Here is a 25,834-nt window from a genome sequence, read left to right on the forward strand (position 1 = left end):
TTATGGACTGATGGTTCCCAGACATCATGGTAGAAATGCACTGTGTCGGTCCAGCTAGAAACATATTTGTATTTCTATCTAGCTTTCTGATTTCAAATATGAAGATAGGAAAATATTAATGTCAAACTTGTGCTGAGTGATGGCGGAATGGGCGAGAATAGGGGGAAACCATTTTAATGATTTTTGGAAATAACGTTCCAGCCGCCAGCAAAAAATGCAGTGTTTGGTTTCAGTATTTCTTCAAGCTCTGTTCCATTTCTATAACTCAGAACGAAATGGTGGCCTCGTTAATACGTAAATTCGCGTTTTCCTCCAGTATGGACCTGTCTGCAGCCTCAAACACAAAAATTATTCTCCTCGGTGCCTTCTATTATGTAAAGAATCCTGAACAGCGGAACAATGGACCTAGATGCACGGAATTCATAAACCGCCATTGTATTGTGGGAACCAGAAAATAACTATTCAGTCAGACATTGCATTATATCCATTTTGGACTGATGTATTTTTAGTTGGTGGCGCTGGGCCAGGGCTGTTGCACTTAACTTTCAGACTTCAAAAGACTACTAGGAAGAGTAACACTACGAAGCGCAGTGCCTGTCATATTATTCCACGAATATGTACTTTATTTAGTTCTCAGCTGTGCGTCATCCCCTTTAGAAAGTGAACTGAAATGAAAACATTCCAGTTTTGTTTCCAGTGCGGAATACGATATTTTTATTAATCGCTTCGCGAACCTGACACAGTTTTCTACTCTTTCTCTTTCATTTCGTGCTCTTTGGTAGTTGTCAGTCCCTGGAGCAGCGGAACACAATTAGCGGCTGTCATATCCGAATTCTAACATCCCAGTTACAATTTCTACACTCAAAAATTAATTTTCCCTAGGGATTTATTTTTTTATTTTTTTATTTTTTTTTGTTAATTAGGGTGGCTCACCCGAGAAAGACTGTAACAAATTATATGAACCTCAGCGCTAGAGATTCGATCATTAATTTCAGTTGCAAAAGGAGGCACCACAGCACTAAGGCAGGTACTTAAATTAGTGAGAAACCATGAACGAGAGGTCAACTTTACAGCCTTACTTCAGTTGAGGTAGTACCAAGTTGCTTATCAAAACTTTTCTGCGTCTTTTAGTGCAGTGGTTGAAGGCGAGGGGAATAGACACCAGGAGTCATCCGCGGCCCGCAAATGACCATGACACCACAAGGGGCACCCAAAATTGTGGTACATGTCCCGATGGAGATCAACCACAGACTGCTGTTGTCTGCAGTGAAACGCACTTCTCCAGGTCAGCTGATAAATTGACTTCACGTATTGTGTAAATTGAAGCTGATGTGGACGTAAGGAAAGGAAAAGTGTACGCAGCATGTCATTCTCAATGGAGAGAAGTCTTCCGTAGTAAGAGTGATTTCAGGTGTGCCGCACGGGAGTGACGTAGGACCGTTGCTATTCACAATATACATAAATAACCTTGTGGATGACATCGTAAGTTCACTGAGGCTTTTTGCGGATGATGCTGTGGTATATCGAAAGAGTGTAACAATGGAAAATTGTACTGAAATGCAGGAGGATCTGCAACGAATTGACGCATGGTGCAGGGAATGGCAATTGAATCTCAATGTAGACAAGTGTAATGTGCTGCGAATACATAGAAAGAAAGATCCCTTATCATTTAGCTACAATATAGCAGGTAAGCAACTGGAAGCAGTTAATTCCATAAATTATCTGGGAGTACGCATTAGGAGTGATTTAAAATGGAATGATCATATAAAGTTGATTGTCGGTAAAGCAGATGCCAGACTGAGATTCATTGGAAGAATCCTAAGGAAATGCAATCCGAAAACAAAGGAAGTAGATTACAGTACGCTTGTTCGCACACTGCTTGAATACTGCTCAGCAATGTGGGATCCGTACCAGATAGGGTTGATAGAAGAGATGCAGAAGATCCAACGGAGAGCAGCGCGCTTCGTTAGAGGATCATTTAGTAATCGCGAAAGCGTTACGGAGATGGTAGATAAACTCCAGTGGAAGACTCTGCAGTAGAGACGCTCAGTACCTCGGGACGGGATTTTGTTGAAGTTTCGAGAACATACCTTCACCGAGGAGGCAAGCAGTATATTGCTCCCTCCTACGCATATCTCGCGAAGAGACCACGAGGATAAAATCACCTATCCGCAGCCCCGTCCGTGTCCTCCATGCTCGCTTCTTTGAGATTCCTACAGAAGGTCCAATGTAAACGTGCATGCGCATGCAAGGTTGTGGACACATTCCCCGATGAGGTGACTCAGTTATGTGAAAATGTAGTGGATGTTCGCGGAATACACAGCTGCCACACATATTGTATACATTGGAGGTGGATGGGGGAGAAAAGGAAGGTGCTGAATGCAACCGTGCAATCGTGTACGCAGTGTGCTCCAGAGGTGCTGTGGGATGGAGTTCCATGCCTGCTGCACCTGATCAGTCAATACTGGGACAAGTTAATGCTAAAACTTCGTGGCAGTTTAAAACTATGTGCCCGATCGAGACACGCCCGGTCCTCACAGCTTTACTTCTGCCAGTATCTCGTCTCCTACCTTCCAAACTTTACAGAAACTCTCCTGCGAACCTTGCAGAAATAGCACTCCTGAAAGAAAGGATACTGCAGAGACATGGCTGGAAAGGTAGGAGACGAGATACTGGCAGCTGTGAGGACCGGGCGTGAGTCGTGCTTCGGTAGCTCAGATGGTAGAGCACTTGCCCGCGAAAGGCAAAGGTCCCGAGTTCGAGTCTCGGTCGGGCACACAGTTTTAATCTGCCAGGAAGTTCCATATCAGCGCACATTCCACTGCAGAGTGGCTATCTCATTCTGAACAATTTAATGCTGTTTGTAGGTGATGCTGGAGTTGTTTTCCGCTGATGCCCCATACGTGTTGGATGGTAGATCGATCTGGTGAGCGAGCAGGGCAAGGCAACGTTCCGACACTCTGGAGAGCATGTTCGGTAACAACAGCGGTATGTGGGCGAGCGTTATCCAGTTGGAAAACGCCCCTGAAATGCTGTTCATGAACGGCAATATAATAGGCCGAATCACTGAACTGACGTACCAATTTGCCTTCAGGTGTGTGTGATAACCGCCGGCCGGAGTGGCCTTCCGGTTCTAGGCACTACAGTCTGGAGCCGAGCGACCGCTACGGTCGCAGGTTCGAATCCTGCCTCGGGCATAGATGTGTGTGATGTCTTTAAGTCAGTTAGGTTTAATTAGTTCTAAGTTCTAGGCGACTGATGACCTCAGAAGTTAAGTCACGTAGTGCTCAGAGCCATTTTTGTGTGTGATAGCCACGAGAGTGCACCCGCTGTTATGGGAAATTGCACTCCAGACCATAACTCCTTGTGTAGCTCCAGTGGGTCTAGAGGGCTGACAGGTTGGATGCAGGCCTCTTGTTAACCAACACAGAGCTATCGCTGGTTCCGAGGCAGAACCAGCTTTAGTCAGAAAACACAAAAGATCTCCCCTCCGTCCTCCAATGAGGTCTCACTTGACACCAATGATGTAGCAGATGGCGGTGATTGGGGACAGTAAAGTGTACGCTACAGAACATCTGGCTCGGAGCTGTCCTTAAAGTAACCGATTTGTAGCAGTTCGTTGTATCACTCCGGTGCCAACTGCTGCTCAAATTACTGCTGCTGATGCAGGACGATGCGCCAGACCCATACGCCGAACACGATGATCTTTCCTCTCGGTAGTGCCTCGTGACTGTCTGGAGTCTGGTCTTCTTACGACTGTACATTCTCGTAACAGTCGATGCCAGGAATCATGTGGCTATATCCCTGTCAATAATCTCATCTTAGTCGCCTTAAAATGACATGCTGTTGAAAATGATCAAAATTTCGAAAAAAAAATTCTTGGTCTATCGAAAAGAGCATTTCATGCTGATTTCCAAAATGTATAGTTTATGGTCATTATCATTTTACGTTTGGTCTAAAATTGAGGTTGAACGTAATGTTGCACAGGGGTCACGCCCATCTGTCAGTTTTAAGTGCGTCAGAATACGTGATGCGTTATTTTGTCCTTCCGTTTTTCCGTCGTTAGTTACGGATCGTTAACACAGGTGTTTTCTAGAAGGCACTGACTCCCGGAACCGAAGTACAGGCGTGTTCAGAACGCTATGGTTCGAATGTAAACAGAGATCTGAGAATATGTGATTTCGGAATTTCATATACATGTGGTTTTGTAGTTATTGTGTATTTTTGTGCTTCTGTATGTGTGTTCCCTGTGCTATAAATGCCGAGAGCAAAGAAATTTAGCTCCAAACGAAAGTTTCGCGGCAACCAGTTCCAAACACAACCGAATAATACAGATAAGTTGCCGGCCGCGGTGGCCGAGCAGTTCTAGGTGCGTCAGTCTGGAACCGCGCGACTGCTACGGTCGCAGGTTCGAATCCTGCCAAGGGCATGGGTGTGTGTGATGTCCTTAGGTTAGTTAGGTTTAAGTACTTCTAGGTTCTAGGGGACTGATGACCTCAGAGCCATTTGAACCATTTTTTACACATAAGTTGGTTGAAAAGTCGTCCGCAGGAACTGTGTCTACAAGCAGTGCTTCTGGACATAAACTTTCACTTTCTGAATGTAATAAGAACAAGCCTGGCAGTATTGTGAGCAGCAATAACGACGGCAGTATTATTGTGAACCTAAATATGCTGTCAAGACTTATGAGGAGTGCTGTTAAATGTAAGTACTGCAATTGTGAAGATATTGATGGTTCTGAGTACATTTCACCAAGGGAGGGTCTCTCAAGTAGGTTAGTGATTGCCTGTAACTTGTGTAAGATGCACAGTAATACTATGAAACCGCCAGTAACTGATAGTCGACATTACCGTGTAAATATTCAGCATGCGTATGCAATGCGATGTATTGGAAGGGGAAGGAGAGCTGCCCAGACTTTTTGTGCGCTGATGGATTTGCCTCCACCTACATTGAGATTTGACAGATACAATAAATTAATGCATAATGCTTTATGTGGTGTAAGTGAACATTTAATGAAAAGAGCAGCAGAAGAATCAGTAGCCTTGCTGAGAATATAGACATTGTAGCAGCATTTGATGGATCTTGGCAGAAGAGAGATCATAATTCTCTGAATGGGGTTGTAATTGCCACATATATTGAAACTGGTAAGACACTAGATTATGAATGTCTAAGCACTGCCAGGGTTGTTCAAGTAAATTGATTGGGACCCATGTTTATGTAAAGAGCTTTGATGGCCCAAGTGGAAACATGGAAACGAAAGGGGTTCTAAATATTTTTAGAATATAAGATGTCAGTCATGGTGTGAGGCATGTATGCTACCTTGGCGATTAGATTAGATTAGATTAGTACTTGTTCCATAGATCATGAATACGACACTTCATAATGATGTGGGACGTGTCAGGTTAATAAAAGGTGTCTACACAAGATATTACATTACACAAAGTATTACGAAACACTCAATCTTTTTAATTTTTTTTGTGGGGGTTGGGAAATTACCCACTTACTATAGCCAAAAATTCATCTAATGAGTAGAAGGAGTTACCATTAAGAAATTCTTTTAATTTCCTTTTAAATGCTATATGGCTATCTGTCACACGTTTGATGCTATTAGGTAAGTGACCAATGACTTTTGTGGCAGCATAATTTACCCCCTTCTGAGCCAAAGTTAGATTAAACATTGAGTAGTGAAGATCATCCTTTCTCCTAGTGTTGTAGCCATGTACACTGTTATTACTTTTGAATTCGTGCGGATTGTTAATAACAAATTTCATAAGTGAATATATATATATATATATATATATATATATATATATATATATATATATAGTGAGGCTACAGTTAAGATCTCTAGCTCTTTAAATAAGTGTCTGCTGGATGATCTTGGATGAGCTCCAGCAATTATTCTGAATACACGCTTTTGTGCAATGAATACTCTTACTCAATGATGAGTTACCCCAAAAATGGTTCAAATGGCTCTGAGCACTATGGGACTTAACATCTGAGGTCATCAGTCCCCTAGAACTTAGAACTACTTAAGCCTAACTAACCTAAGGACATCACACACATCCATGCCCGAGGCAGGATTCGAACCTGCGACTGTAGCGGTCTCGTGGCTCCAGACTGTAGCGCTTAGAACCGCACGGCCACTCCGGCCGGCTGAGTTACCCCAGAATTTGATGTCATACGAAAGCAGGGAATGAAAATAGGCGTGGTACGCTAATTTACTCGGATGTGTATCTCCAAAATTTGCAAAGACCCTAATAGCATAAGTAGCTGAACTCAAACGTTTCAGCAGATCCTCAGTGTGTTTTTTCCAGTTCAAACCCTCATCAATGTATACACCTAGAAATTTTGAATATTCTACCTTAGCTACCGATTTTTGATCGAAGTCTATATTTATTAATGGTGTCATTCCATTTACAGTGTGGAACTGTATATACTGCGTTTTGTCAAAGTTTAATGAGAGCCCATTTGCAGAGAACCACTTAATGATTTTCTGAAAAACATCGTTTACAATTTCACCAGTTAATTCTTGTCTGTTGGGCGTGATAGCTATAGTTGTATCATCGGCAAAAAGTACCAGCTTTGCATCTTCATGAATATAGAATGGCAAGTCATTAATATATATTAAGAACAGTAGAGGACCCAAGACCGAACCTTGCGGCACCCCATTCTTGATTGTTCCCCAGTTTGAGAAATCACCAGTTTTTTGCATATTATGTGAACTGTTCATTTCAACTTTCTGCACTCTTCCAGTTAGGTATGATTTAAACCATTTGAGCACTGTCCCATTCATACCACAGTACTTGAGCTTATCTAGAAGTATTCCATGATTTACACAATCAAAAGCCTTTGATAGATCACAAAAAATCCCAACGGGTGACTTCCGGTTACTCAGAGCATTTAATATTTCATTAGTGAAAGTATATGTACCATTTACCGTTGAAAACCCTTCTGGAAACTTTTTGTCACAGGGAGACTGTAAAGGACACACTACTGTTGTTAATGACAGACTATACGAGGACACTCTGATGGAAAAGCTTGAATATGTTGGGAATGTAGAAAAAAGAATGCGATCTCGGCTGAGACAATTATGTAAAGTCTTCAATGGAAAGAAACTGTCGGACAGAAAACACATATGTGTTCCAGGTCGTCTTACAGAATGTGAAATTGATTCTGACTCAATATTATGGACTAGCAGTAACGAGAAATGTAGGAGATGATTGGTTTGTGGGGGTTAAGTGAACTGACTACAAAGGCCATCGGTCTCTTATTCCACAACCATGAAACACCCAGAAAGAAGAAAAAAAAAAAAACAAGCAGTGCAGACGACAAGGGACGACACAGAACAAGGAAGACATAGACAAGGACCAGAAAAGAGAAATTAAAGAAAAACGCACAGAGTGTTACAGAGGTTGGCCGACCTCGGTAACAAAAAAAGGAAAAGCCAACCACCAGGAGACACACTAAAAACCCTATCTAAAACAGTAGGCCAAAGGCCAGACTCAACGCAACGCAGATCGAGTGATAAAAGCCCCTTGCGTGAATAAAACATAAAACTAAGCTTGCCCCTGCAGCGTCATCCTAGAAATGTAGGAGTTTTGGAGAACATGAGACGAGCTGTCTAAGCAACATGGGTTCACAGAGTGTCAATAGATGAAATCCAACAGCACGGTTTGTGTCCAAAAGGGGAAGATTAATGGTGCAAGTACTGGTTGAGCAATACTACAGGCATACAATATACCCACAAGCATTCCTTACCACTTGCTGTAATGGACGCAATTAGGCCTATATATAGGGATATGGCAAATAAAAATCTACTTAGGAAATGTATGCGTGGTCTTTCTCAGAATGCACATGAAAATTTGTTGGGCTGACAGTGCTGAAGATTGGTGTAATGGATGCAATAATAACATTCAATGATGGTGCAATTTCAAGGATTAATATTATGAAGAAATTGAACATCCAAACGGGAAGGAATATGACTTCTCTCTAACTGCTATTGATAGGCGGCGGGTAACCGAAGCAGAGACATCTGCAGAAGTTGCTACCAAGGAGTCAAGAATAAAGAAAAGAATGAAGAGAAAGAGTATGGAGGATAAGGAAACAGAAGGACAACTAGAATGCAGCTGGAATGTTCTAAACGAGCGTAGTGGTAAGTTAATAAATCTGTAAATCTTCTTTTGAGGTTTACCGAAAACTTGAATTTTTGTCATTCTTAAATGACTGAAGTTAAACTCACAAAAATTGGTACAGATATTTAGAATGACCTCGTCTACCTCCCTTGATTACTATTTCCTGAAAAATGTATAACAAGATGATGATGTTGGTGATATGTGAGGTACATTAATAAATATTTTTGTTGTAGTAAAATAAATTAGTTGTCTTTTTCACATATCAGCATCAGGGAAGGAAATTGGAGGCATAAAACACTTAAGTCAAATTTATCTGTACTCTGACTCTTTTTCCAAGCTGTGCAGTCAGTAGTTCCAAAGAAAATGGTACTGCGGTGAAATAGGTTTCCGTTTTTTATACTGTTATAAATATTGTTGTCAGTACCAAAATACAATAAATATCTCAATGATTTTTTGGGAAATGCTTTGACTAATGACCCTATTTGTGTGTAAGAATTTTGAGTTATCTCTCATTTATAGATCAGTTGTGCTATAAGGTTGAAGATATTGCTAAAAATGCCGCCCTTTCAGGGGCGTGTCCCCTTGGAGGTATTCTCGACTAACAGCGATTCATGTCCAGTCTCAAAGGTGAGGCCTGAGTTTCTCCTGGCGTATACAATTTTCAAACAACTTACGGGAATTCAGCGAGGTAATATTTACAGCGACTGCCGATATTTCGGCGGGAGTACACCTCGCTATTTTCAAGGCACAAACTGCAACGGACAGGCGATGTACAAGCAAGCCGGTAGTTGATTTGATTAGTTCAATTGAAGAGGCAGTTTGCAGTATACCTCCTAACGCTGCAGAGGTGGTTAGGAGGGATCCATACCGTGTGTTGACTAGGGCTCTTCCTACCAAAGGTAATGTAACAGCAGCAGAGAGGGTTGCCTTACGCTCTCTCAAAGTTGATTCTGACATTGTTATTTTACCTGCGGACAAGGGCAATTCCACCGTTGTTTTAAAGTAACAGGACTATGTGCAAAAGATACAATGTTTATTATCTGACTCAGCGTATCGCAGGGTCGATGCTGACCCCACTAAAAATGTTTAGAGAAAAACCAGCAGCCTTCCAAAAACAAGTGGTTTGTCGCAGGACACTATCAAGAGTCTTAAAACCTATAGTGCTGTTCTCTCTAGGTTATATGGCCTTACGAAGCTACGCAAGGTAGGCTTTCCTTTCCGTCCTATAGTGAGCAATATAGACGCTTCGAAATATCGTGTAGCCAAGCATCTTGCTTCTCTGTTAAGCCCACAAGTTGGTCGGTGCGAACATCATATCAGGAACTCAGCTGATTTCTTACGTCGTTTGGTGGGAGTGCTGTTGAATGACTCTGATGATTTAGTAGGTCTGATGTGGTCTCTCTGTTTACTCGTCTACCCCTATCTGATTCGTTGCGGTTAATTGAGGTTAGGTGTGGTGTTGAATTAACTAATCTCTTGCAGCATGTGTTGACATCCACTTACATTTTATTCAATGACCAGTTTACGAACAGACGGATGGAGTTGCGGTGGGTAGCCCGTTGTCACCCGTGATATGAAATTTGTTTCCGGAAGACTTCGAGGAACGTGCATTGGAGTCAGCGCCTTTGAAACCCACCTGTTTCTTCAGATATGTTGATGATACTTTTGTTGTTTGACCTCATGGCAAGGAGAATTTGAATGCCTTTTTAGAACATCTAAACTCGATCCACAAGAACAATCTTTTTACGACTAAGGTGGAAGAGGATGGTTACCTTCTCTTCCTTGACGTTTTGGTTAGGAGGAAGGTTGATGGATCATTGTGACCGCTACGGTAGCAGGTTCGAATCCTGCCTCGGGCATGGATGTGTGTGATGTCTTTAGGTTGTTAGGTTTAAGTAATTCTAAGTTCTAGGGTACTGATGACCTCAGATGTTAAGTCCCATAGTGCTCAGAGCCATTTGAACCATTTTTTGATGGATCATTAGGACATACAGTTTACCCAAAAAGTTCTCACACTGACTTATGTTTACAGGCTGATAATTGTCATCATCCGGCTCAGCGTGGAGGGGTACTTCGTACCTCGGTACACAGGGCACATGTCATTTACGACACTGAGACTTTGCCAGCTGAGCTGGCCGATCTTGAAACTACACTTCGTCAGAATGGTTACAGTGAAAGACATATTGAACGGGAGTTGCGCTGTCGACCAACCGTGCATCGGGTGACTGATGATTACACTGAGTCGACGACGAAGCCTTTTTGTTTTACGCAGGAAACACATCCAACAACATCTGTCATATTTTACGGAAATACGGTGTGGAATGTGTTTTCCGACCTCCATCTAAAATTAGAGTGTTTTTGGGTTCTCTTAAGGATGATCTTGGTTTGCGTAAGGCAGGTATATATCGCACTCCTTATAGCTGTGGCATGGCATACATTGGTCAGACTATCAGGACCATGTACGACCGATGTACTGAGCATAAATTCCCCACACGATTACAGCAGCCAAGTAGATCTGCTATTGCCGAACATATTTTGGATACCGCTTACCCTGTGTTATGTAACAATACCGAGATATTGGCGACGACCATTGTGGCCGAACGGTTTAAGGTGATTCAGTCTGGAACCGCGCGACCGCTACGATCGCAGGTTCGAATCCTGTCTCGGGCATGGATGTGTGTGATGTCCTTGGGTTAGTTAAGTTTAAGTAGTTCTTAGTTCTAGGGGAGTGATGACCTCAAATGTTAAAACCCATAGTGCTCAGAGCCATTTGGACCATTTCGAGATGTTGGCATGCACGCGCAGCTATTGGGACAGTGTTATTAAGGAGGCTATTAAGATTAAATTAGCGATCAACCTTGTAAATAGGGATGGAGGTTTTTGTTTAAGGCCAGCTAGGAATCCTGCTCTCTCCCTTGTCAAAAAGCAGAGGGAAAGAGTCAGTGTTACCTCACCTATTAGTTCGTAGCCTTTCTGATTTTGGTCATTTTTGACGTCACTAGTGTTCAGTGTGTGCATGATATCTTTCCTGAATTATTCTAGGAACCGAGGTTTTATGTTTGCTTGTACATCGTCTGTCCACTGCAGTTTGTGCCTTGAAAACGGCGGGGTGTACTCCCTCCGAAATATCGGTGGTCGCTTTAAATATTACCTAGCTAATTTCCCGTAGGTTGTTCGAAAATATGAAAAGTAACTAAGACGCACGATCGTTATAACGTGTGTTTAAAGCAAAACCTGATTCGCATCTTCATAATAGTGCTTATATCACCACTCTTACGCGACTGGCGTGAAGTTTGAATAGAAATAATCTTTCTGACGTAGGCACAAGCCTGTCGATTTTCGTTTAATTCGTTCAACTCCTTCTTGGTGTTGCAGTTTTCTGTCCGCTAGTGTAATGTGAAAATTATCGAACGATCAGTTTAATAAGCCACAGCTGCAAAATACTAACACGAATTCTTTACAGACGAATGGAATAACTAGTAGAAGCCGACCTCGAGGGAGATCAGTTTGGATTCCGTAGAAATACTGGAACACGTGAGGTAATACTGACCCTATGACTTATCTTAGAAGAAAGATTAAGGAAAGGCAAACGTACGTTTCTAGCATTTGTAGACTTAGAGAAAGCTTTTGACAATGTTGACTGGAATACTCTCTTTCAAATTCTAAAGGTGGCAGGGGTAAAATACAGGGACCGAAAGGCTATTTACAATTTGTACAGAAACCAGATGGCAGCTATAAGAGTCGAGGGATATGAGAGGGAAGCAGTGGTTGGGAAGGGAGTAAGACAGGGTTGTAGCCTCTCCCCGATGTTATTCGATCTGTATATTGAGCAAGCAGTAAAGGAAACAAACGAAAAGGTCGGAGTAGGTATTAAAATCCATGGAGAAGAAATAAAAACTTTGAGGTTCGCCGATGACACTGTAATTCTGTCAGAGACAGCAAAGGACTTGGAAGAGCAGTTGAACGGAATGGACAGTGTCTTGAAAGGAGGATATAAGATGAACCACAACAAAAGCAAAACGAGGATAATGGAATGTAGTCGAATTAAGTCCGGCGATGCTGAGGGAATTAGATTAGGAAATGAGACACTTAAAGTAGTAAAGGAGTTTTGCTATTTGGGGAGAAAAATAACTGATGATGGTCGAAGTAGAGAGGATATAAAATGTAGACTGGCAATGGCAAGGAACGTTTTTCTGAAGAAGAAAAATTTGTTAACATCGAGTATAGATTTAAGTGTCAGAAAGTCGTTTCTGAAAGTATTTGTATGGAGTGTAGCCATGTATGGAAGTGAAACATGGACGATAAATAGTTTAGACAAGAAGAGAATAGAAGCTTTCGAAATGTGGTGCTACAGAAGAATGCTGAAGATTAGATGGCTAGATCACATAACTAATGAGGAGGTATTGAATAGAGTTGGGGAGAAGAGAAGTTTGTGGCACAACTTGACTAGAAGAAGTGATCGGATGGTAGGACATGGTCTGAGGCATCAAGGGATCACCAATTTAGTATTGGAGGGCAGCGTGGAGGGTAAAAATCGTAGAGGGAGACCAAGAGATGAATACACTAAGCAGATTCAGAGGGATGTAGGTTGCAGTAGGTACTGGGAGATGAAGCAGCTTGCACAGGATAGAGTAGCATGGAGAGCTGCGTCAAACCAGTCTCAGGACTGAAGACCACAACAGCAAAAACAACAGTGTAATTCGACTGTCCTGTTGTAGCAAACACAGCATGTCATTCTCAACGGAGAGTTTTCAGACGTAGGTGTAACTTACGGCATGCGCACCAGAGCGTTACAGAAGCATTACTTTTCTCAATTTATACGTTGCCGATAACAAAAGGAGAGCACCCTTTTAAAGGTTTCCAATTCACTCAAGCTTTATTGTGGCATGGAGTTACGGAGTACTTGAAATGAATACATTTACAGATCACTAGCAGAAGCGGTTCTGAGGTACCAGTTATCGACATACGCTGCAACACCCATATTAGTTCATGGTTTCGTCTCCGTGGGAGGCTCTGGTATCCAGTCCGTCGCACAGATGGCGAATACTGTCCTGGGGTATGTTATTCCATGCCTGCTCAAACTGCTCACGTACTTGTGCAAGAGTTGTTTGTTGACGAGACTCACGAGTCACTTCTTGTACCGTCATACCCGACACGTGATCGATTGGAGACGAGTCCAGAGATCGTGCTGGCCAGGCGAAGTTACTGTACGTCTTGCCGAACATGTTGAGTTTCATGGGTAGTGTGTGGGGCGAATATTATCCTGATGGAACTACACATCACCTTCCTGTTGCAAAAATGGCAAAAGAACGGCTCTGACAACGTTATCCACGTACCGAGCGCTCGTTAGCATGCCCTATCCTCCACCCACCCAGGAACACCAATGGGGAACGGGAGTTGTAGCTTACCGAACCCCGAACCATAAGGCCTGGAGTGTTGCCAGTGTGTCTTGGACGATTACACTCAGTGAGACAGCGCCCACCAGGTTTACATTATACTCGCAAACGACCATCATCTGCGTCCAGGCACAATCTGGTTTCATCGTTGAAGGCCGCGGCACGCCATTCCATCTTCCGAGTGTTACTCTGACGGTACTAGACATGCATGTCGGTGATGTGACGTGAATGCAGGACGGGCTGGATGAGTGCGTGTTCATAGTCCTACTGTTAAGTTCATATGGACACGCCTGGGATCACAGGCTGTGGTATCTGTACTGCCCTTACAATACGACGATCCTAGCAGGTGCCTGAGTTGTGTGGGCCTCATGCAGTTGTCTACAGGTGTATGTTAAAGTGACCACTGATACTGCCATCGCTGCACAACTGACACAGCACGTGAAACTTCTGTGGAAATCCTCCGGAAGGGCCGTGCCGACGATTAGAAGGGCGCAATTTAACTCTTTTCAAACTCACTTAGTTGGCTTTAGGAACGACCAGTGCGTCTCAGTGGCAGGATTGCCTGCTTTCTTCACACGTTTGCACCACACTAAGCCTTCTAGCTGAGAGCACTGTTCAATGGTAGACACAGATGACGCTGTAGTAGCTATGCATCTATGCTCTCTGTTGGCGGATGACGTTGAAACCATTATCAGTGCATCTACTATCCTCCACGTGGCCGTCAACGGATCAATATCGACGTCGTCTATCCAGGAGTACTACACTAATGGCCATTAAAATTGCTACAACAAAAAGAAATGCAGATGATAAACGGGTATTCATTGGAACGATATATTATACAAGAACTGACGTGTGATTACATTTTCATGCAATTTGGGTGCATAGATCCTGAGCAATCAGTACCCAGAACAACCACCTCTGGCCGCATTAACGGCCTTGACACGCCTGGGCATTGAGTCAAACTCAGCTTGGATGGCATGTACAGGAACAGCTGCCCATGCGGCTTCAACGCGGTACCACAGTTCATAAAGAGTAGTGACAGGCGTATTGTGACGAGCCAGTTGCTCGGCCACCATTGACCAGACGTTTTCAGTTGGTGACAGATCTGTAGAATGTACTGGCCAGGGCAGCAGTCGAACATTTTCTGTATCCAGAAAGGCCAGTACAGGACCTGCAACATGTGGTCGTGCATTATCCTGCTGAAATGTAGGGTTTCGCAGGGATCGAATGAAGGGTAGAGCCACGGGTAGTAACACATCTGAAATGTAACGTTCACTGTTCAAAGTGCCGTCAATGCGAACAATATGTGACCGAGACGTGTAACCAATGGCACCACATACCATCACGCCGGACGATACGCTAGTATGGCGATAGACGAATACACGCTTCAAATGTGCGTTCACCGCGATGTCGCCAAACACGGCTGCGACCATCATGATGCTGTAAACAGAACCTGGATTCATCCGAAAAAATGACGTTTTGCCATTCGTGCACCCAGGTTCGTCGTTGAGTACACCATAGCAGGCGCTCTTGTCTGTAATGCAGCGTCAAGGGTAACCGAAGCCATGGTCTCCGAGCTGATAGTCAATGCTGCTGCAAACGTCGTCGAACTGTTAGTGCAGATGGTTGTTGTCGTGCTAACGTCCCCATCTGTTGACTCAGGGATCGAGACGTGTCTGCACGATCCGTTACAGCCACGCGGATATGATGCCTGTCCTCTCGACTGCTAGTGATATGAGGCCGTTGGGATCCAGCACGGCGTTCCGTATTACCCTCCTGAACCCACCGATTCCATATTCTGCTAACAGTCATTGGATCTCGACCAACACGAGCAACAATGTCGCGATACGATAAACTGCAATCGCGACAGGCTACAATCCGACCTTTATCAAAGTCGGAAACGTGATGATACGCATTTGTCCTCCTTACACGAGGCATCACAACAACGTTTCACCAGGCACAACTGTTGTTTGTGTATGAGAAATTGGATGCATACTTTCCTCATGTCAGCACGTTGTAGGTAATGCTGTGAAAAGCTAATCATTTGCATATCGCAACATCTTCTTCCTGTCGGTTAAATTTCGCGTCTGTAGCACATCATCATCGTGCTGTAGCAATTATAATGTCGAGAAGTGTAAATCTTTTCATGGCAATCTATAAATGACGTAGCAGGTAACTTAGGGAGTTCGATGAGGCTTTTTGTGGATGATGCTGTTGTAAGCATACAAGTCGCGACTCTAAAAATCTGTAGTGAAATGCCGGCAGACCTGCAGAGTATCGACGTTTAGTGCAGAGAGTGGAAACTGAACCTCAGCATAAGAAAATGTAACGTATTTTGAATACATACACAGAAAGACCCTTTACTTTATGAATACACAATAGCAGAACTATCACTTCAAGCTGTTACTTGCATAAAATATAGGGGTATGTACACAGTGCGATTTCGAATGGAATGACGACATAAAATAGCGAGTAAGGCATGTGCCAGACTGAGATTCAGTGGAAGAGTCCTGAGAAAATGTAGTCCATCAGAGAAGGACGTAGTTTAGGAAACACTCGTTCGACCAACACTGGAATTCTCGTCGTCATTATGGCATCCGTACCAGACAGAATTGATAGAAGGCATAGAGAACATCCACAGAGGAGCGGCGTGTGTCATTACAGGTTTATCTGGTAAGCACGAAAGCGTCGCATAGATGATCAACCAGTTACATTGGGAGACGCTGGAAGAGAGTTGTTGTCATGTCGGTGGGGTTTGTTCTTAAAGATCCGAGAGTGTACATTCCTAAAGGAGTCAACAAATATGTTGCTTCCTCCTGCGTTTGTGTCACGAAGGGACCATGAGGGGGTTGGGTTAGGTTGTTTGGGGGGAGGAGACCAGACAGCGAGGTCATCGGTCTCATCGGATTAGGGAAGGATGGGGAAGGATGTCGGCCGTGCCCTTTGAAAGGAACCATTCCGGCATTGGCCTGGAGTGATTTAGGGAAATCACGGAAAACCTAAATATGGATGGCCGGACGCGGGATTGAACCGTCGTTCTGTCGAATGCGGACCACGAGGCATTATATTAGAGAGACCCGAGTCCCGATGGATACTTCAAACGTTTTCCCGAGGACTGTTCGTGACTGGGACAGCAAAGGGGGAGTGGAAGGGAAGTGACAGTGGACTGAAAATACCTTCTGCCGCACAGTGCAAAGCACATTGTGGAGTGTAGACCTAGACCTAGATGTAAATGTAGAGGTAGAAGTAGAGGAACCTGAGCTGGCCAGATAGATGTACAGTGTGTTGTCGCTGTTGATGCTGGGCCGCTACTGCTACAGCTCGGTCGGTGGAATGGAGGCCCGACGCGCAGTGATGGTTGTCCCCGTCGGATAACGTGGAACAGCACCTGAAAATCTCTAAAGAAAATTGTTCCTCATGTAATGTATGAAAATCCGTTTGCGAGTCCGCACGGTCTTCTCTATGATGCGAACTGTTGATTTCAATTGTCTGTTATCGTTTTACGACGATTTGCCCGCATCTCGTGGTCGTGCGGTAGCGTTCTCGCTTCCCACGCCCGGGTTCCCGGGTTCGATTCCCGGCGGGGTCAGGGATTTTCTCTGCCTCGTGATGGCTGGGTGTTGTGTGCTGTCCTTAGGTTAGTTAGGTTTAAGTAGTTCTAAGTTCTAGGGGACTTATGACCACAGCAGTTGAGTCCCATAGTGCTCAGAGCCATTTGAACCATTTGAACGACGATTTGGTATGCCCGATTAGTTAGTTATTGCAGTACTGAGAGAATCATTCATCACCGGTCTCGTTTCACACAACTGTAGCGAGGAAAAATTCATTTGCGGTTCAGTATTAATAATTGTTGTTACGTTGCTAGGCAGAATTGTTCACTACGGCACGACGCAAATCCGGAGATAATCTATAACGCTATCTTGCTTTCGTGTGTCGGAATGATATTTCGGCAAAAGACTCCTTTCAATGCTCAATGTTCATCAAGTCACTGTTTCAATTAAAATGTTCACAGTTAATTAATTTTGAACATCAACTATCACACAGTTCAATTAATGATGGAACTAACATGTGAGTTTTCCATTACTGAAGAACAATTTTTATTGTTCCTTCTTAGCAGTTAGTTTATAATCATCACACCACACGCACACCGATGGATCAGATCAATTACGAATCTTTTCAGTTCGGTGATCGAGACAACTATGACAACTTTCACAATCGGCGTATTTGTATTTTCTTCGTGTGGTCGTATTAATGTTTCCTACTCAAGGCTAAACAGGTATTGCAATCTTCAATACTATGTCCATTCGTCGTTGTAACTGTTCACATTGATGAAGGTTGAGTCCAACAATAATATCTCCAATAATTAGAGTTCATTAACTCGTCGTACACTATCAGAATATCGCTTCAGTTCAAGTCATAATAACTGAGAACGAAGTCCGCGCACCTCTATCACGCAATAGTACTTTTTTTGAATAGAAACAATCTCTTAGCGTTCCGTTTGTAGTACTGTATCAAACGGTGCTCTCTGAAACGACTTAATAGCAAGCAAGCTAGCAAGCGACTAACATTTCCGCGATAGAGCATCGTAGACGCATTGAATTTCCTTTTCGCCGCGTTTACAACTCTGTTTCACAATACATGTTATCTCTGATCACCATATTAATTTGGACTTAACTTTCGTCGTACTGATTTGCCTTGAGATGTTTGATAGCTAATTAAAAATAACCTTTCTTTCTTTCTACCATTATATCATGACATACTCAGTAATTATTGAAATTGGTGTTCATCAAAACTTTAAGGTGTATTATTATTGTCTAAGTTGTCGTACCTTCAGGATGACACTGTTCCTACGCCGCGCGGATTAGCCGAACGGTCTGAGGCGCTGCAGTCATGGACTGTGCGACTGGTCCCGGCGGTGGTTCGAGTCCTCCCTCGGGCATGGGTGTGTGTGTTTGTCCTTAGGATAATTTAGGTTAAGTATTGTGTAAGCTTAGGGACTGATGACCTTAGCAGTTAAGTCCCATAAGATTTCACACACATTTTTTGAACTGTTCCCTACTATAAATTATACTGACATTCTTATTTGGGTTTTCGGATCTCTTGGGGTGTTACAATAGACACCCGACGAAAATATCTTTGCCCTTTCTGGGGTCAGCCTCCATGGCTTCGAGAGAGCCACTTCAATATTGAGCTTGACGTAAGCTCTTTGACATATAGTCCGGAGGTCGCGAGTACTTTGGTTCTGAATGTGATGATCAGCGGCCATTCATAGCTGGCAGACACATGGTCGCGGGCCAAAACACCCTCCACAGACCTTCACTTATAGGTATATCGTAGTGATAATATCGATTTCAAAAAGGAAAAGTGCAGAGGCCAAATAGTACCAAGTCATTAGTCCAGAAGTAACAGACGTTTACGTGAGTTAGTGATACACACTACCACGCGACCGCACCGGCAACGCGTGCCAAACCTACCCGTCGTGACATCACAGAGGAGCGCTGAGGCTTTCCATAAATTCGGTGCTGCACAGCCACATGCCAAACACCGCCCTCCGCTTGGGAGTGGTGTTAGCCAGCTCTGAACACAGTCTGCCACCTTGCTAACACTCAGACTGCACCTGTTGACAATATACACTGAAGAGCCAACGAAACTGGTACACGCACCTAATATCGTGTAGGGCCCCAGCGAGCAAGCATAACTGCAGCAACACAACGAGGCATGGACTCGGCTATGTCTGAGCTAGTGCTGGAGGGAAGTGACACCATGAATCGTGCAGGGCTGTTCACAAATCCGTAAGAGTACGATTGGTTGGAGATCAGTTCTGAATAGCACCTTCCAAGGCATCCCAGATATGCCCAACAACGTTCATGTCTTGGGAGTTTGGTGGCCAGCGGAAGTGTATAAACTCAGAAGAGTGTTCCTGGAGCCACCATGTAGCAATTCTGGACGTGTGGGGTGTCACATTGTCCCGCTGGAACTGCCCGAGTCCGTCGAAATTCACAATGGATATGAATGGATGCAGGTGACCAGACAGGATTCTTAAGTACGTGTCACCCGTCAGAGTCGTATCTAGACGTATCAGGGGTCTCATATCACTACAACTGCATATGCCCCACACTATTACAGAGCTTCCACCAGCTTAAACAGTTCCCCGCTCACATGGAGGGTCTATCGATTCATGAGGTTGTCTGCATACCCATACTCGTCCATCCGCTCGTTACAATTTTACCGAGACTCGTCCGACCAGGAAACATGTTTCCAGTCATCAACAATCCAATATCGGTGTTGACGGGCCTAGGTGAGGCCTAAAGCTTTGTATCGTGCGGTCATCAAGGGTACACGAGTGGGCCTTGGGCTCTGAAAGCCCATATCGATGATGTTTCGTTGAATGGTTCGCACGCTGACACTTGTTGATGGCCCACCATTGAAACCTGCAATGTTTTGCGGAAGGGTTGCACTTCAGTCATGTTACACGATTCTCTTCACCCGTCGTTAGACCCATTCTTGCAGAATCTTTTCCCGGCCGCACCGATATCGGAGATTTGGTGTTTTATCGGATTCCTGATATTCACTGTACACTCGTGAAATAGTCGTACGGGAATATCCCCACTTCATCGCTACCTCGGAAAAGCTGTGTCCCATCGCTCGTGCGCCAACTGTAACACCGCGTTCAAACTCACTTAAATCTTGATAGCTGCCATTGCAGCAGCAGTAACCGATCTAACATCTGCGCCAGACACATGTTGTCTTATATAGAAGTTGCCGACGGCAGCGCCGTATTCTGCCTGTTAAGATATCTCTGTATTTGCATACGCATGCCTATACCAGTTTCTTTGGACCTTCGGTGTACCCTGGAGGCCACCAATCGCAGTGGCCTGCCAACATCCTAATTATCTCTGCGTAACAAGCACCAAATTTGTAATAGCACCTCTTCCAATTCATATTAATGTGGTGCGCATGAAATGTAGTGCTAGAAAGAAATTAATGATTTTGTTATAGTATTTTGTAAAGTGTATCTAAAATGTAATAGCCAATTTGCAAACCAAAACCTCCTATGCAAACAAAACGGTTTTGATGTATCCTATTCACATTCATGCAGCTGGCGCCCCTAAACATTTTATTTACTGAGATAATTGCAAATTATGAACTCAAGTGCTCTCATCTCGTAATTAACAGAATGTAATTGAATTTAATTAGACTTCACAAATGTGGGGCAAACATAAATTCCGTCAGTGTATTAATTAGCGCCCAATGTGTGGCACAACAAAATCCGTCACTTGAACCCCTTCTACATCCACAGAGCTCACTTTTATTCCAGCAACGTGTGCCAGGATTTCCTGTCATTCCACTCACAAATGGGCTATAATCCTCCTGTCCAGCTAGTAAAATAAATTAAAGGAGGTACACACTGTAATTCCGTGTTTCGTCTTTTCCATGCTCCGCAGGATGGGTGCCGCGAACAATGGCTAGCAGTACGAGGGTGGGTGGGTGGTTTGTGGTATAAAGGGACCGAACTACAGGGTCATCTGTCCCTTTTTCCTGACTATAAGAAGGCGCAAGATAAAACAACACCCAAATTTAGTTCGAGCCGGGCCGAAGTGGCCGAGCGGTTCTAGGCGCTTCAGTCTTGAACCGTTCGACCGCTGCGGTCGCAGGTTCGAATCCTGCCCCAGGCATGGATGTGTGTGTTGTCCTTAGGTTAGTTAGGTTTAAGTAGTTCTAAGTTCTAGAGGACTCATGACCTCAGCTATTTAGTTCCATACTGCTCAGAGCCATTTGAACCATTTTTTTTTTTAGTTCGAGAAACTAAAAGGGGTTAAAAGGAATTGGAAAACACAACGAGAGGGAAAACGTAAGAAACGAGCAAGAAACGGGGAAAACGTACACCACAAGGAAAAGTAGAGAAAGGCGTTAAAACCAGAGAGCTGGGTTGGCTGACCACAAGAATAAAAGAGGATGAGCCAGCCACTCTGCAACACATTAAAATTTCCAGCTCAAAAGACAAGGCGAAATGAGCACACCTAGGCAAAAGACTAACACCAATACAAACAAATGCAAAGAAAGGGTGACGGAGAGTTAATATGAAGGGAGGGTGGAGGACTCGGTAAGAAGACCAGAGTCCCACCTTTAGATGGTACGATAAAAAAAACCCTCACGAATGTAACGTAAAACTAAATCTGCTGTTGAGGCACCGTCACCCAACACCGTAGGTAGAGTGCTGCGAAGGGTAAAGGTCCGACGCAGAACGGGTAGCAGATCAAAGACACAACAGATTTCGGAAATGCCATTCCTGAAGATGATAAAACTGAGGCAGGTGAGATTCCGCGTGCTGCAACGACATCTAACGGTCTTCCAAAGGGGTGGTTACCAAAAGCTGTGTGCCAGGTACTGTTTCATAAAATCAAAGGTCAGAGATAATTGGAGTAATCTCATGTACAATAAAAATGTATGTGTGTATATAGAGTGTGTCCATAGTTAAAGTTCCACATAAAAACTGTAGAACAAGTCGCTCTCAGACACCCGACCAGTCAGTCGGCAAGACTCAGCGGAGCAGCGCTTCTGAGGAAGTCCAGCGCAGTTCTGGACGAAACGTAAGGAGCAGAAAAGTTCTTGGACCACGACCTCACATCCCGGAAAGTATATCAACATCCACATAGAAACGTTGTAGAAAGAGAACTACTGTTTAGAGTAACGTCAAATTTGAGAGGCATAATATTAAAACAGGGGGGAGGGGGGGGGGGGACACAAGTCACGGGAAAAAAATTAGCGAAAATTTTAGTAATAGCCGGTGCTGTAAGCGTTTTAACGAAAATAGGGTCAGCTACAAATAACAGATTATCCTGCTAACGTTGCGTGTATATAGGCGAGCAAGTCAGCCGCCTAGAACTGGTACGAGGCAAGGTGGATTTGTTTACGAAGTTCTGCGGCCCCAGGGCCGGATGTGTGGCAAATCCCTAAGCTGGGAATTTGGGTGTCTGTTATCCTCATGGCCTTTGCGTAGAAGATACTCCAAGAAACGGTGGAGTGTCAGACAGATGGCTAACTTGAGATTCGACAATAACTCACATCAAATACTCGTATTAACGCAATGCTGAATACATTTCAGAACTCAGAAAAGTGAGGCACACCCAATGACACAAGATCACTTCAACAACTTTAAAACTACAGAAGTTGATATTTCACAGTGAATGTATATAGTAACGATGAACCGCGAATTTAGCAATTCGAATCGATTCAAGCGATTTCAGCGTAACGCTGTCTCAGTTGATAGCATTCCACTGTAGCTGAAAGCTGCGTATCCATATTTATTTTATTTACTGATTTATTACGTCTTTTCTATCTTTTTTATTACACAGATTGAAACGCCCAGCTTAACCTGTAGGACAGGACAGGTAGTTTAAATTGTGGAAAGGGGCTGCCAGTTACGCTCGAACATACAACTTTATTATTCGATCAAACATCATTACTAGAGACCAAAAAAAATTTTTTTAAACACACAGCTCTAACCTTTGGGACTTAATTACCAGCTGAAAGTCACTTTAATTTAAAAACAGCTGAAGGCCAATAACTTAAAACATAAGCATAATCAGAAATTTAAAAGGCCAGCCTTACCTTACAACAGCTCTTTATTTAGGCTGAAGGCCCAAATAATCTGAGATTTTCAGAGCAAACAATTTGAATTCAAAATCGGCTGGAAGCCTAACACTTAAGGCTAAACAACATCAATTAATAAAAAAAAAAAAAAAAAAAAAAAAAAACGAGACCTTGCAGAAAACAATTCTTAATTACGGAAAACTCAACCAAAACAGAAATTTAAAAGACAAAGCCTTATCTTAAAACAGTTCCTTAGTTAGGCTGAAGGCCCAAAGAATCAGACACTTCAAGAGCAAACAAGTTAAATTCAAATCGGTTGAAGGCCTAAAACTTAAAACTCCATTACATTAATTTTTTTTTTAAATATCAAAGGTCTTATGTGAAACAATTCTTTAATTTAGGCTGAAGGCCTAAGGAATATTACACCTTAAGGGCAAAACAACCGTAATAAAAAAGAATCGGCTAGAAGCCATACAAGTACAAACAACAAGAACAAATAAAAAAAGGCAGTATACCTAAGGCCGCTCAGATGTTCGAGGGTCGTCCTGGAATTCAAACACTAACGCTCGCTTAGGTGAGACAGGCAGTCAGGCCAACCATTCACGATCCGACGACAGCCCAACCGACCGACAGTCAACGGACCCACCTACAAGATAACTTCCACTTCACCCTACCAGGGCACAACAGGGAGTTCAATGGAACAACGTAGAAGATATTGCCGACCACAACCAATCATACAGAGGAAACTACACTGCCTGTGTTGTGTACATAGTTCCGCATAATCAGCATATACACAACTTTCCCACTAGAGCGCGCCCCGCAGTGCTCGTCCGTCTCCACACTACGAGATGGTGATGCCTTAGGGACGGACCAAATTCTGCTTCTGCCGATCCGCGTATTAATATGTAACGCAGCCAGTGAGATTGCTGCTAACGTAGAATCTTTTCTCCTCGTGGATCACACTCACGCAGTCATACCTGAACGCTCGAGGTATTATAACGAGTATACAGACCTCCGAACAGCCAGTATGCATTAGTCTGCATTTGTCTGTAGTCAAGTTTCAGTCTGCGCCTAATGAGATTATCATATTCCTGTACATGGCCATGGAGATAAACGTACAGACACTTTGTCAAGTATCAGAGATATGTGAGAATAAGATTAACGTACCAAGACCAAAGGAACTTCAGATTGTCAATTGTAAATAGCATCCAGAACCAAGATGTGTGTGAAAATTAATCAAGTTTTGTTTAAAGTTGGTCACCATCAATCTGCTACTCTAAGCGTGCAAGTGGCATTTCTATCGTCTGACTTAACAGTAGAAGATAAACACGCCACGATAAGACCACGAGACATATTGCTGACACTCGCCTACTTCGTTAGAGCGACAAGTCAAATAATCTGATGGTGTGTGTACCGATGGTCCTACAGTACACACCCCACAGCCTGAAATTTATGTCAACGGCCAGGGCAGGTAAGCGGAACGTTAACTGCCACAAGGCAGAAGATTCTGCTGGTGCACTTCAATTCAAATAACCAAATACAGTGAAACTCCACCGGAGGGTGGTTAGAATTTTCCAACCTGAAAACAACATTGTTGCTCGAGGGAATATCCCAACAACCGACAACGAACTCCAAACGATACAATGTGAACAGTCTTGACTTGCTGGTAGATTAAATCGAAACACAACTTTCGTGTCCAGGGCCGGTGAGCCGCGGACCTCGTAGCAATGGGAACAGCCCCACACACTCCGACACGCGTAGAGACCGCCTGGGGCCCCGGCCACACTGTGTTCCGTGGAAAATTCCAGGCCCGGAAACGGTGAAGGATCAAATATACGTCGGCTGATGAGACGACCAACCGAACGACCAACCAACGGTCGTGCCGCTGCAATCTCCCTTCGTCGCACAGTGCATGTGTGTCGCCATATGTCGGCGAGCTCTGGCTGTCGGCGCCTCACCGGCGCTCCGTCCCCGACTGCACTGCTGCTGCGTCCCGAACTGACTGCGAGACACACGGCGACCGAGAAATACTATCGGTCGCTACAGAGATGGTGCGACAGTGCACTTACCGATACGCGTTGCTGCTGTCATTCACAGGCAAGTAAGGCAGGAAGTTAGTGACGCCAGCAAATGGAATAAGAAAACTAGGCGGCAGTACCGTAACAGAAGATGACAAACAATAAGTGGGATAAACGAGAGCCGGCCGCGGTAGTCTCGCGGTTAAAGGCGCTGCAGTCTGGAACCGCGTGCGCGCTACGGTCGCAGGTTCGAATCCTGCCTCGGGCATGGATGTGTGTGATGTCATTAGGTTAGTTAGGTTTAACTAGTTCTAAGTTCTAGGGGACTGATGACCACAGATGTTAAGTCCCATAGTGCTCAGAGGCATTTGAACCATTTTTGATAAACGCGAGCTGTGCACGGCCCACAGATGTTTGGCAGAACATTGTACTCTCCACATTTACACAGTTAATTATTACAGGATGAATACTTCACATGTTGTCATACTTTTGTAGCTATTTAATGAACATTTACTATTTTGCCACTAATTTTATTTAAATATTGATTGCAAGTGCTATTAAAGACAATTGTAAAAAGTAAACTTTCATGGCCGGAATTGCCACAGTTAATTAAATATTATACCGTGGTCTCTTTAAAACCCGACGTTTCGTCCCCATCCACGGAGGACATTTTCAAGGGTGATCTCAACTT

This window comes from Schistocerca serialis, chromosome 7 (assembly GCF_023864345.2).
Source record: "Schistocerca serialis cubense isolate TAMUIC-IGC-003099 chromosome 7, iqSchSeri2.2, whole genome shotgun sequence".
Classification (NCBI taxonomy): domain Eukaryota; kingdom Metazoa; phylum Arthropoda; class Insecta; order Orthoptera; family Acrididae; genus Schistocerca; species Schistocerca serialis.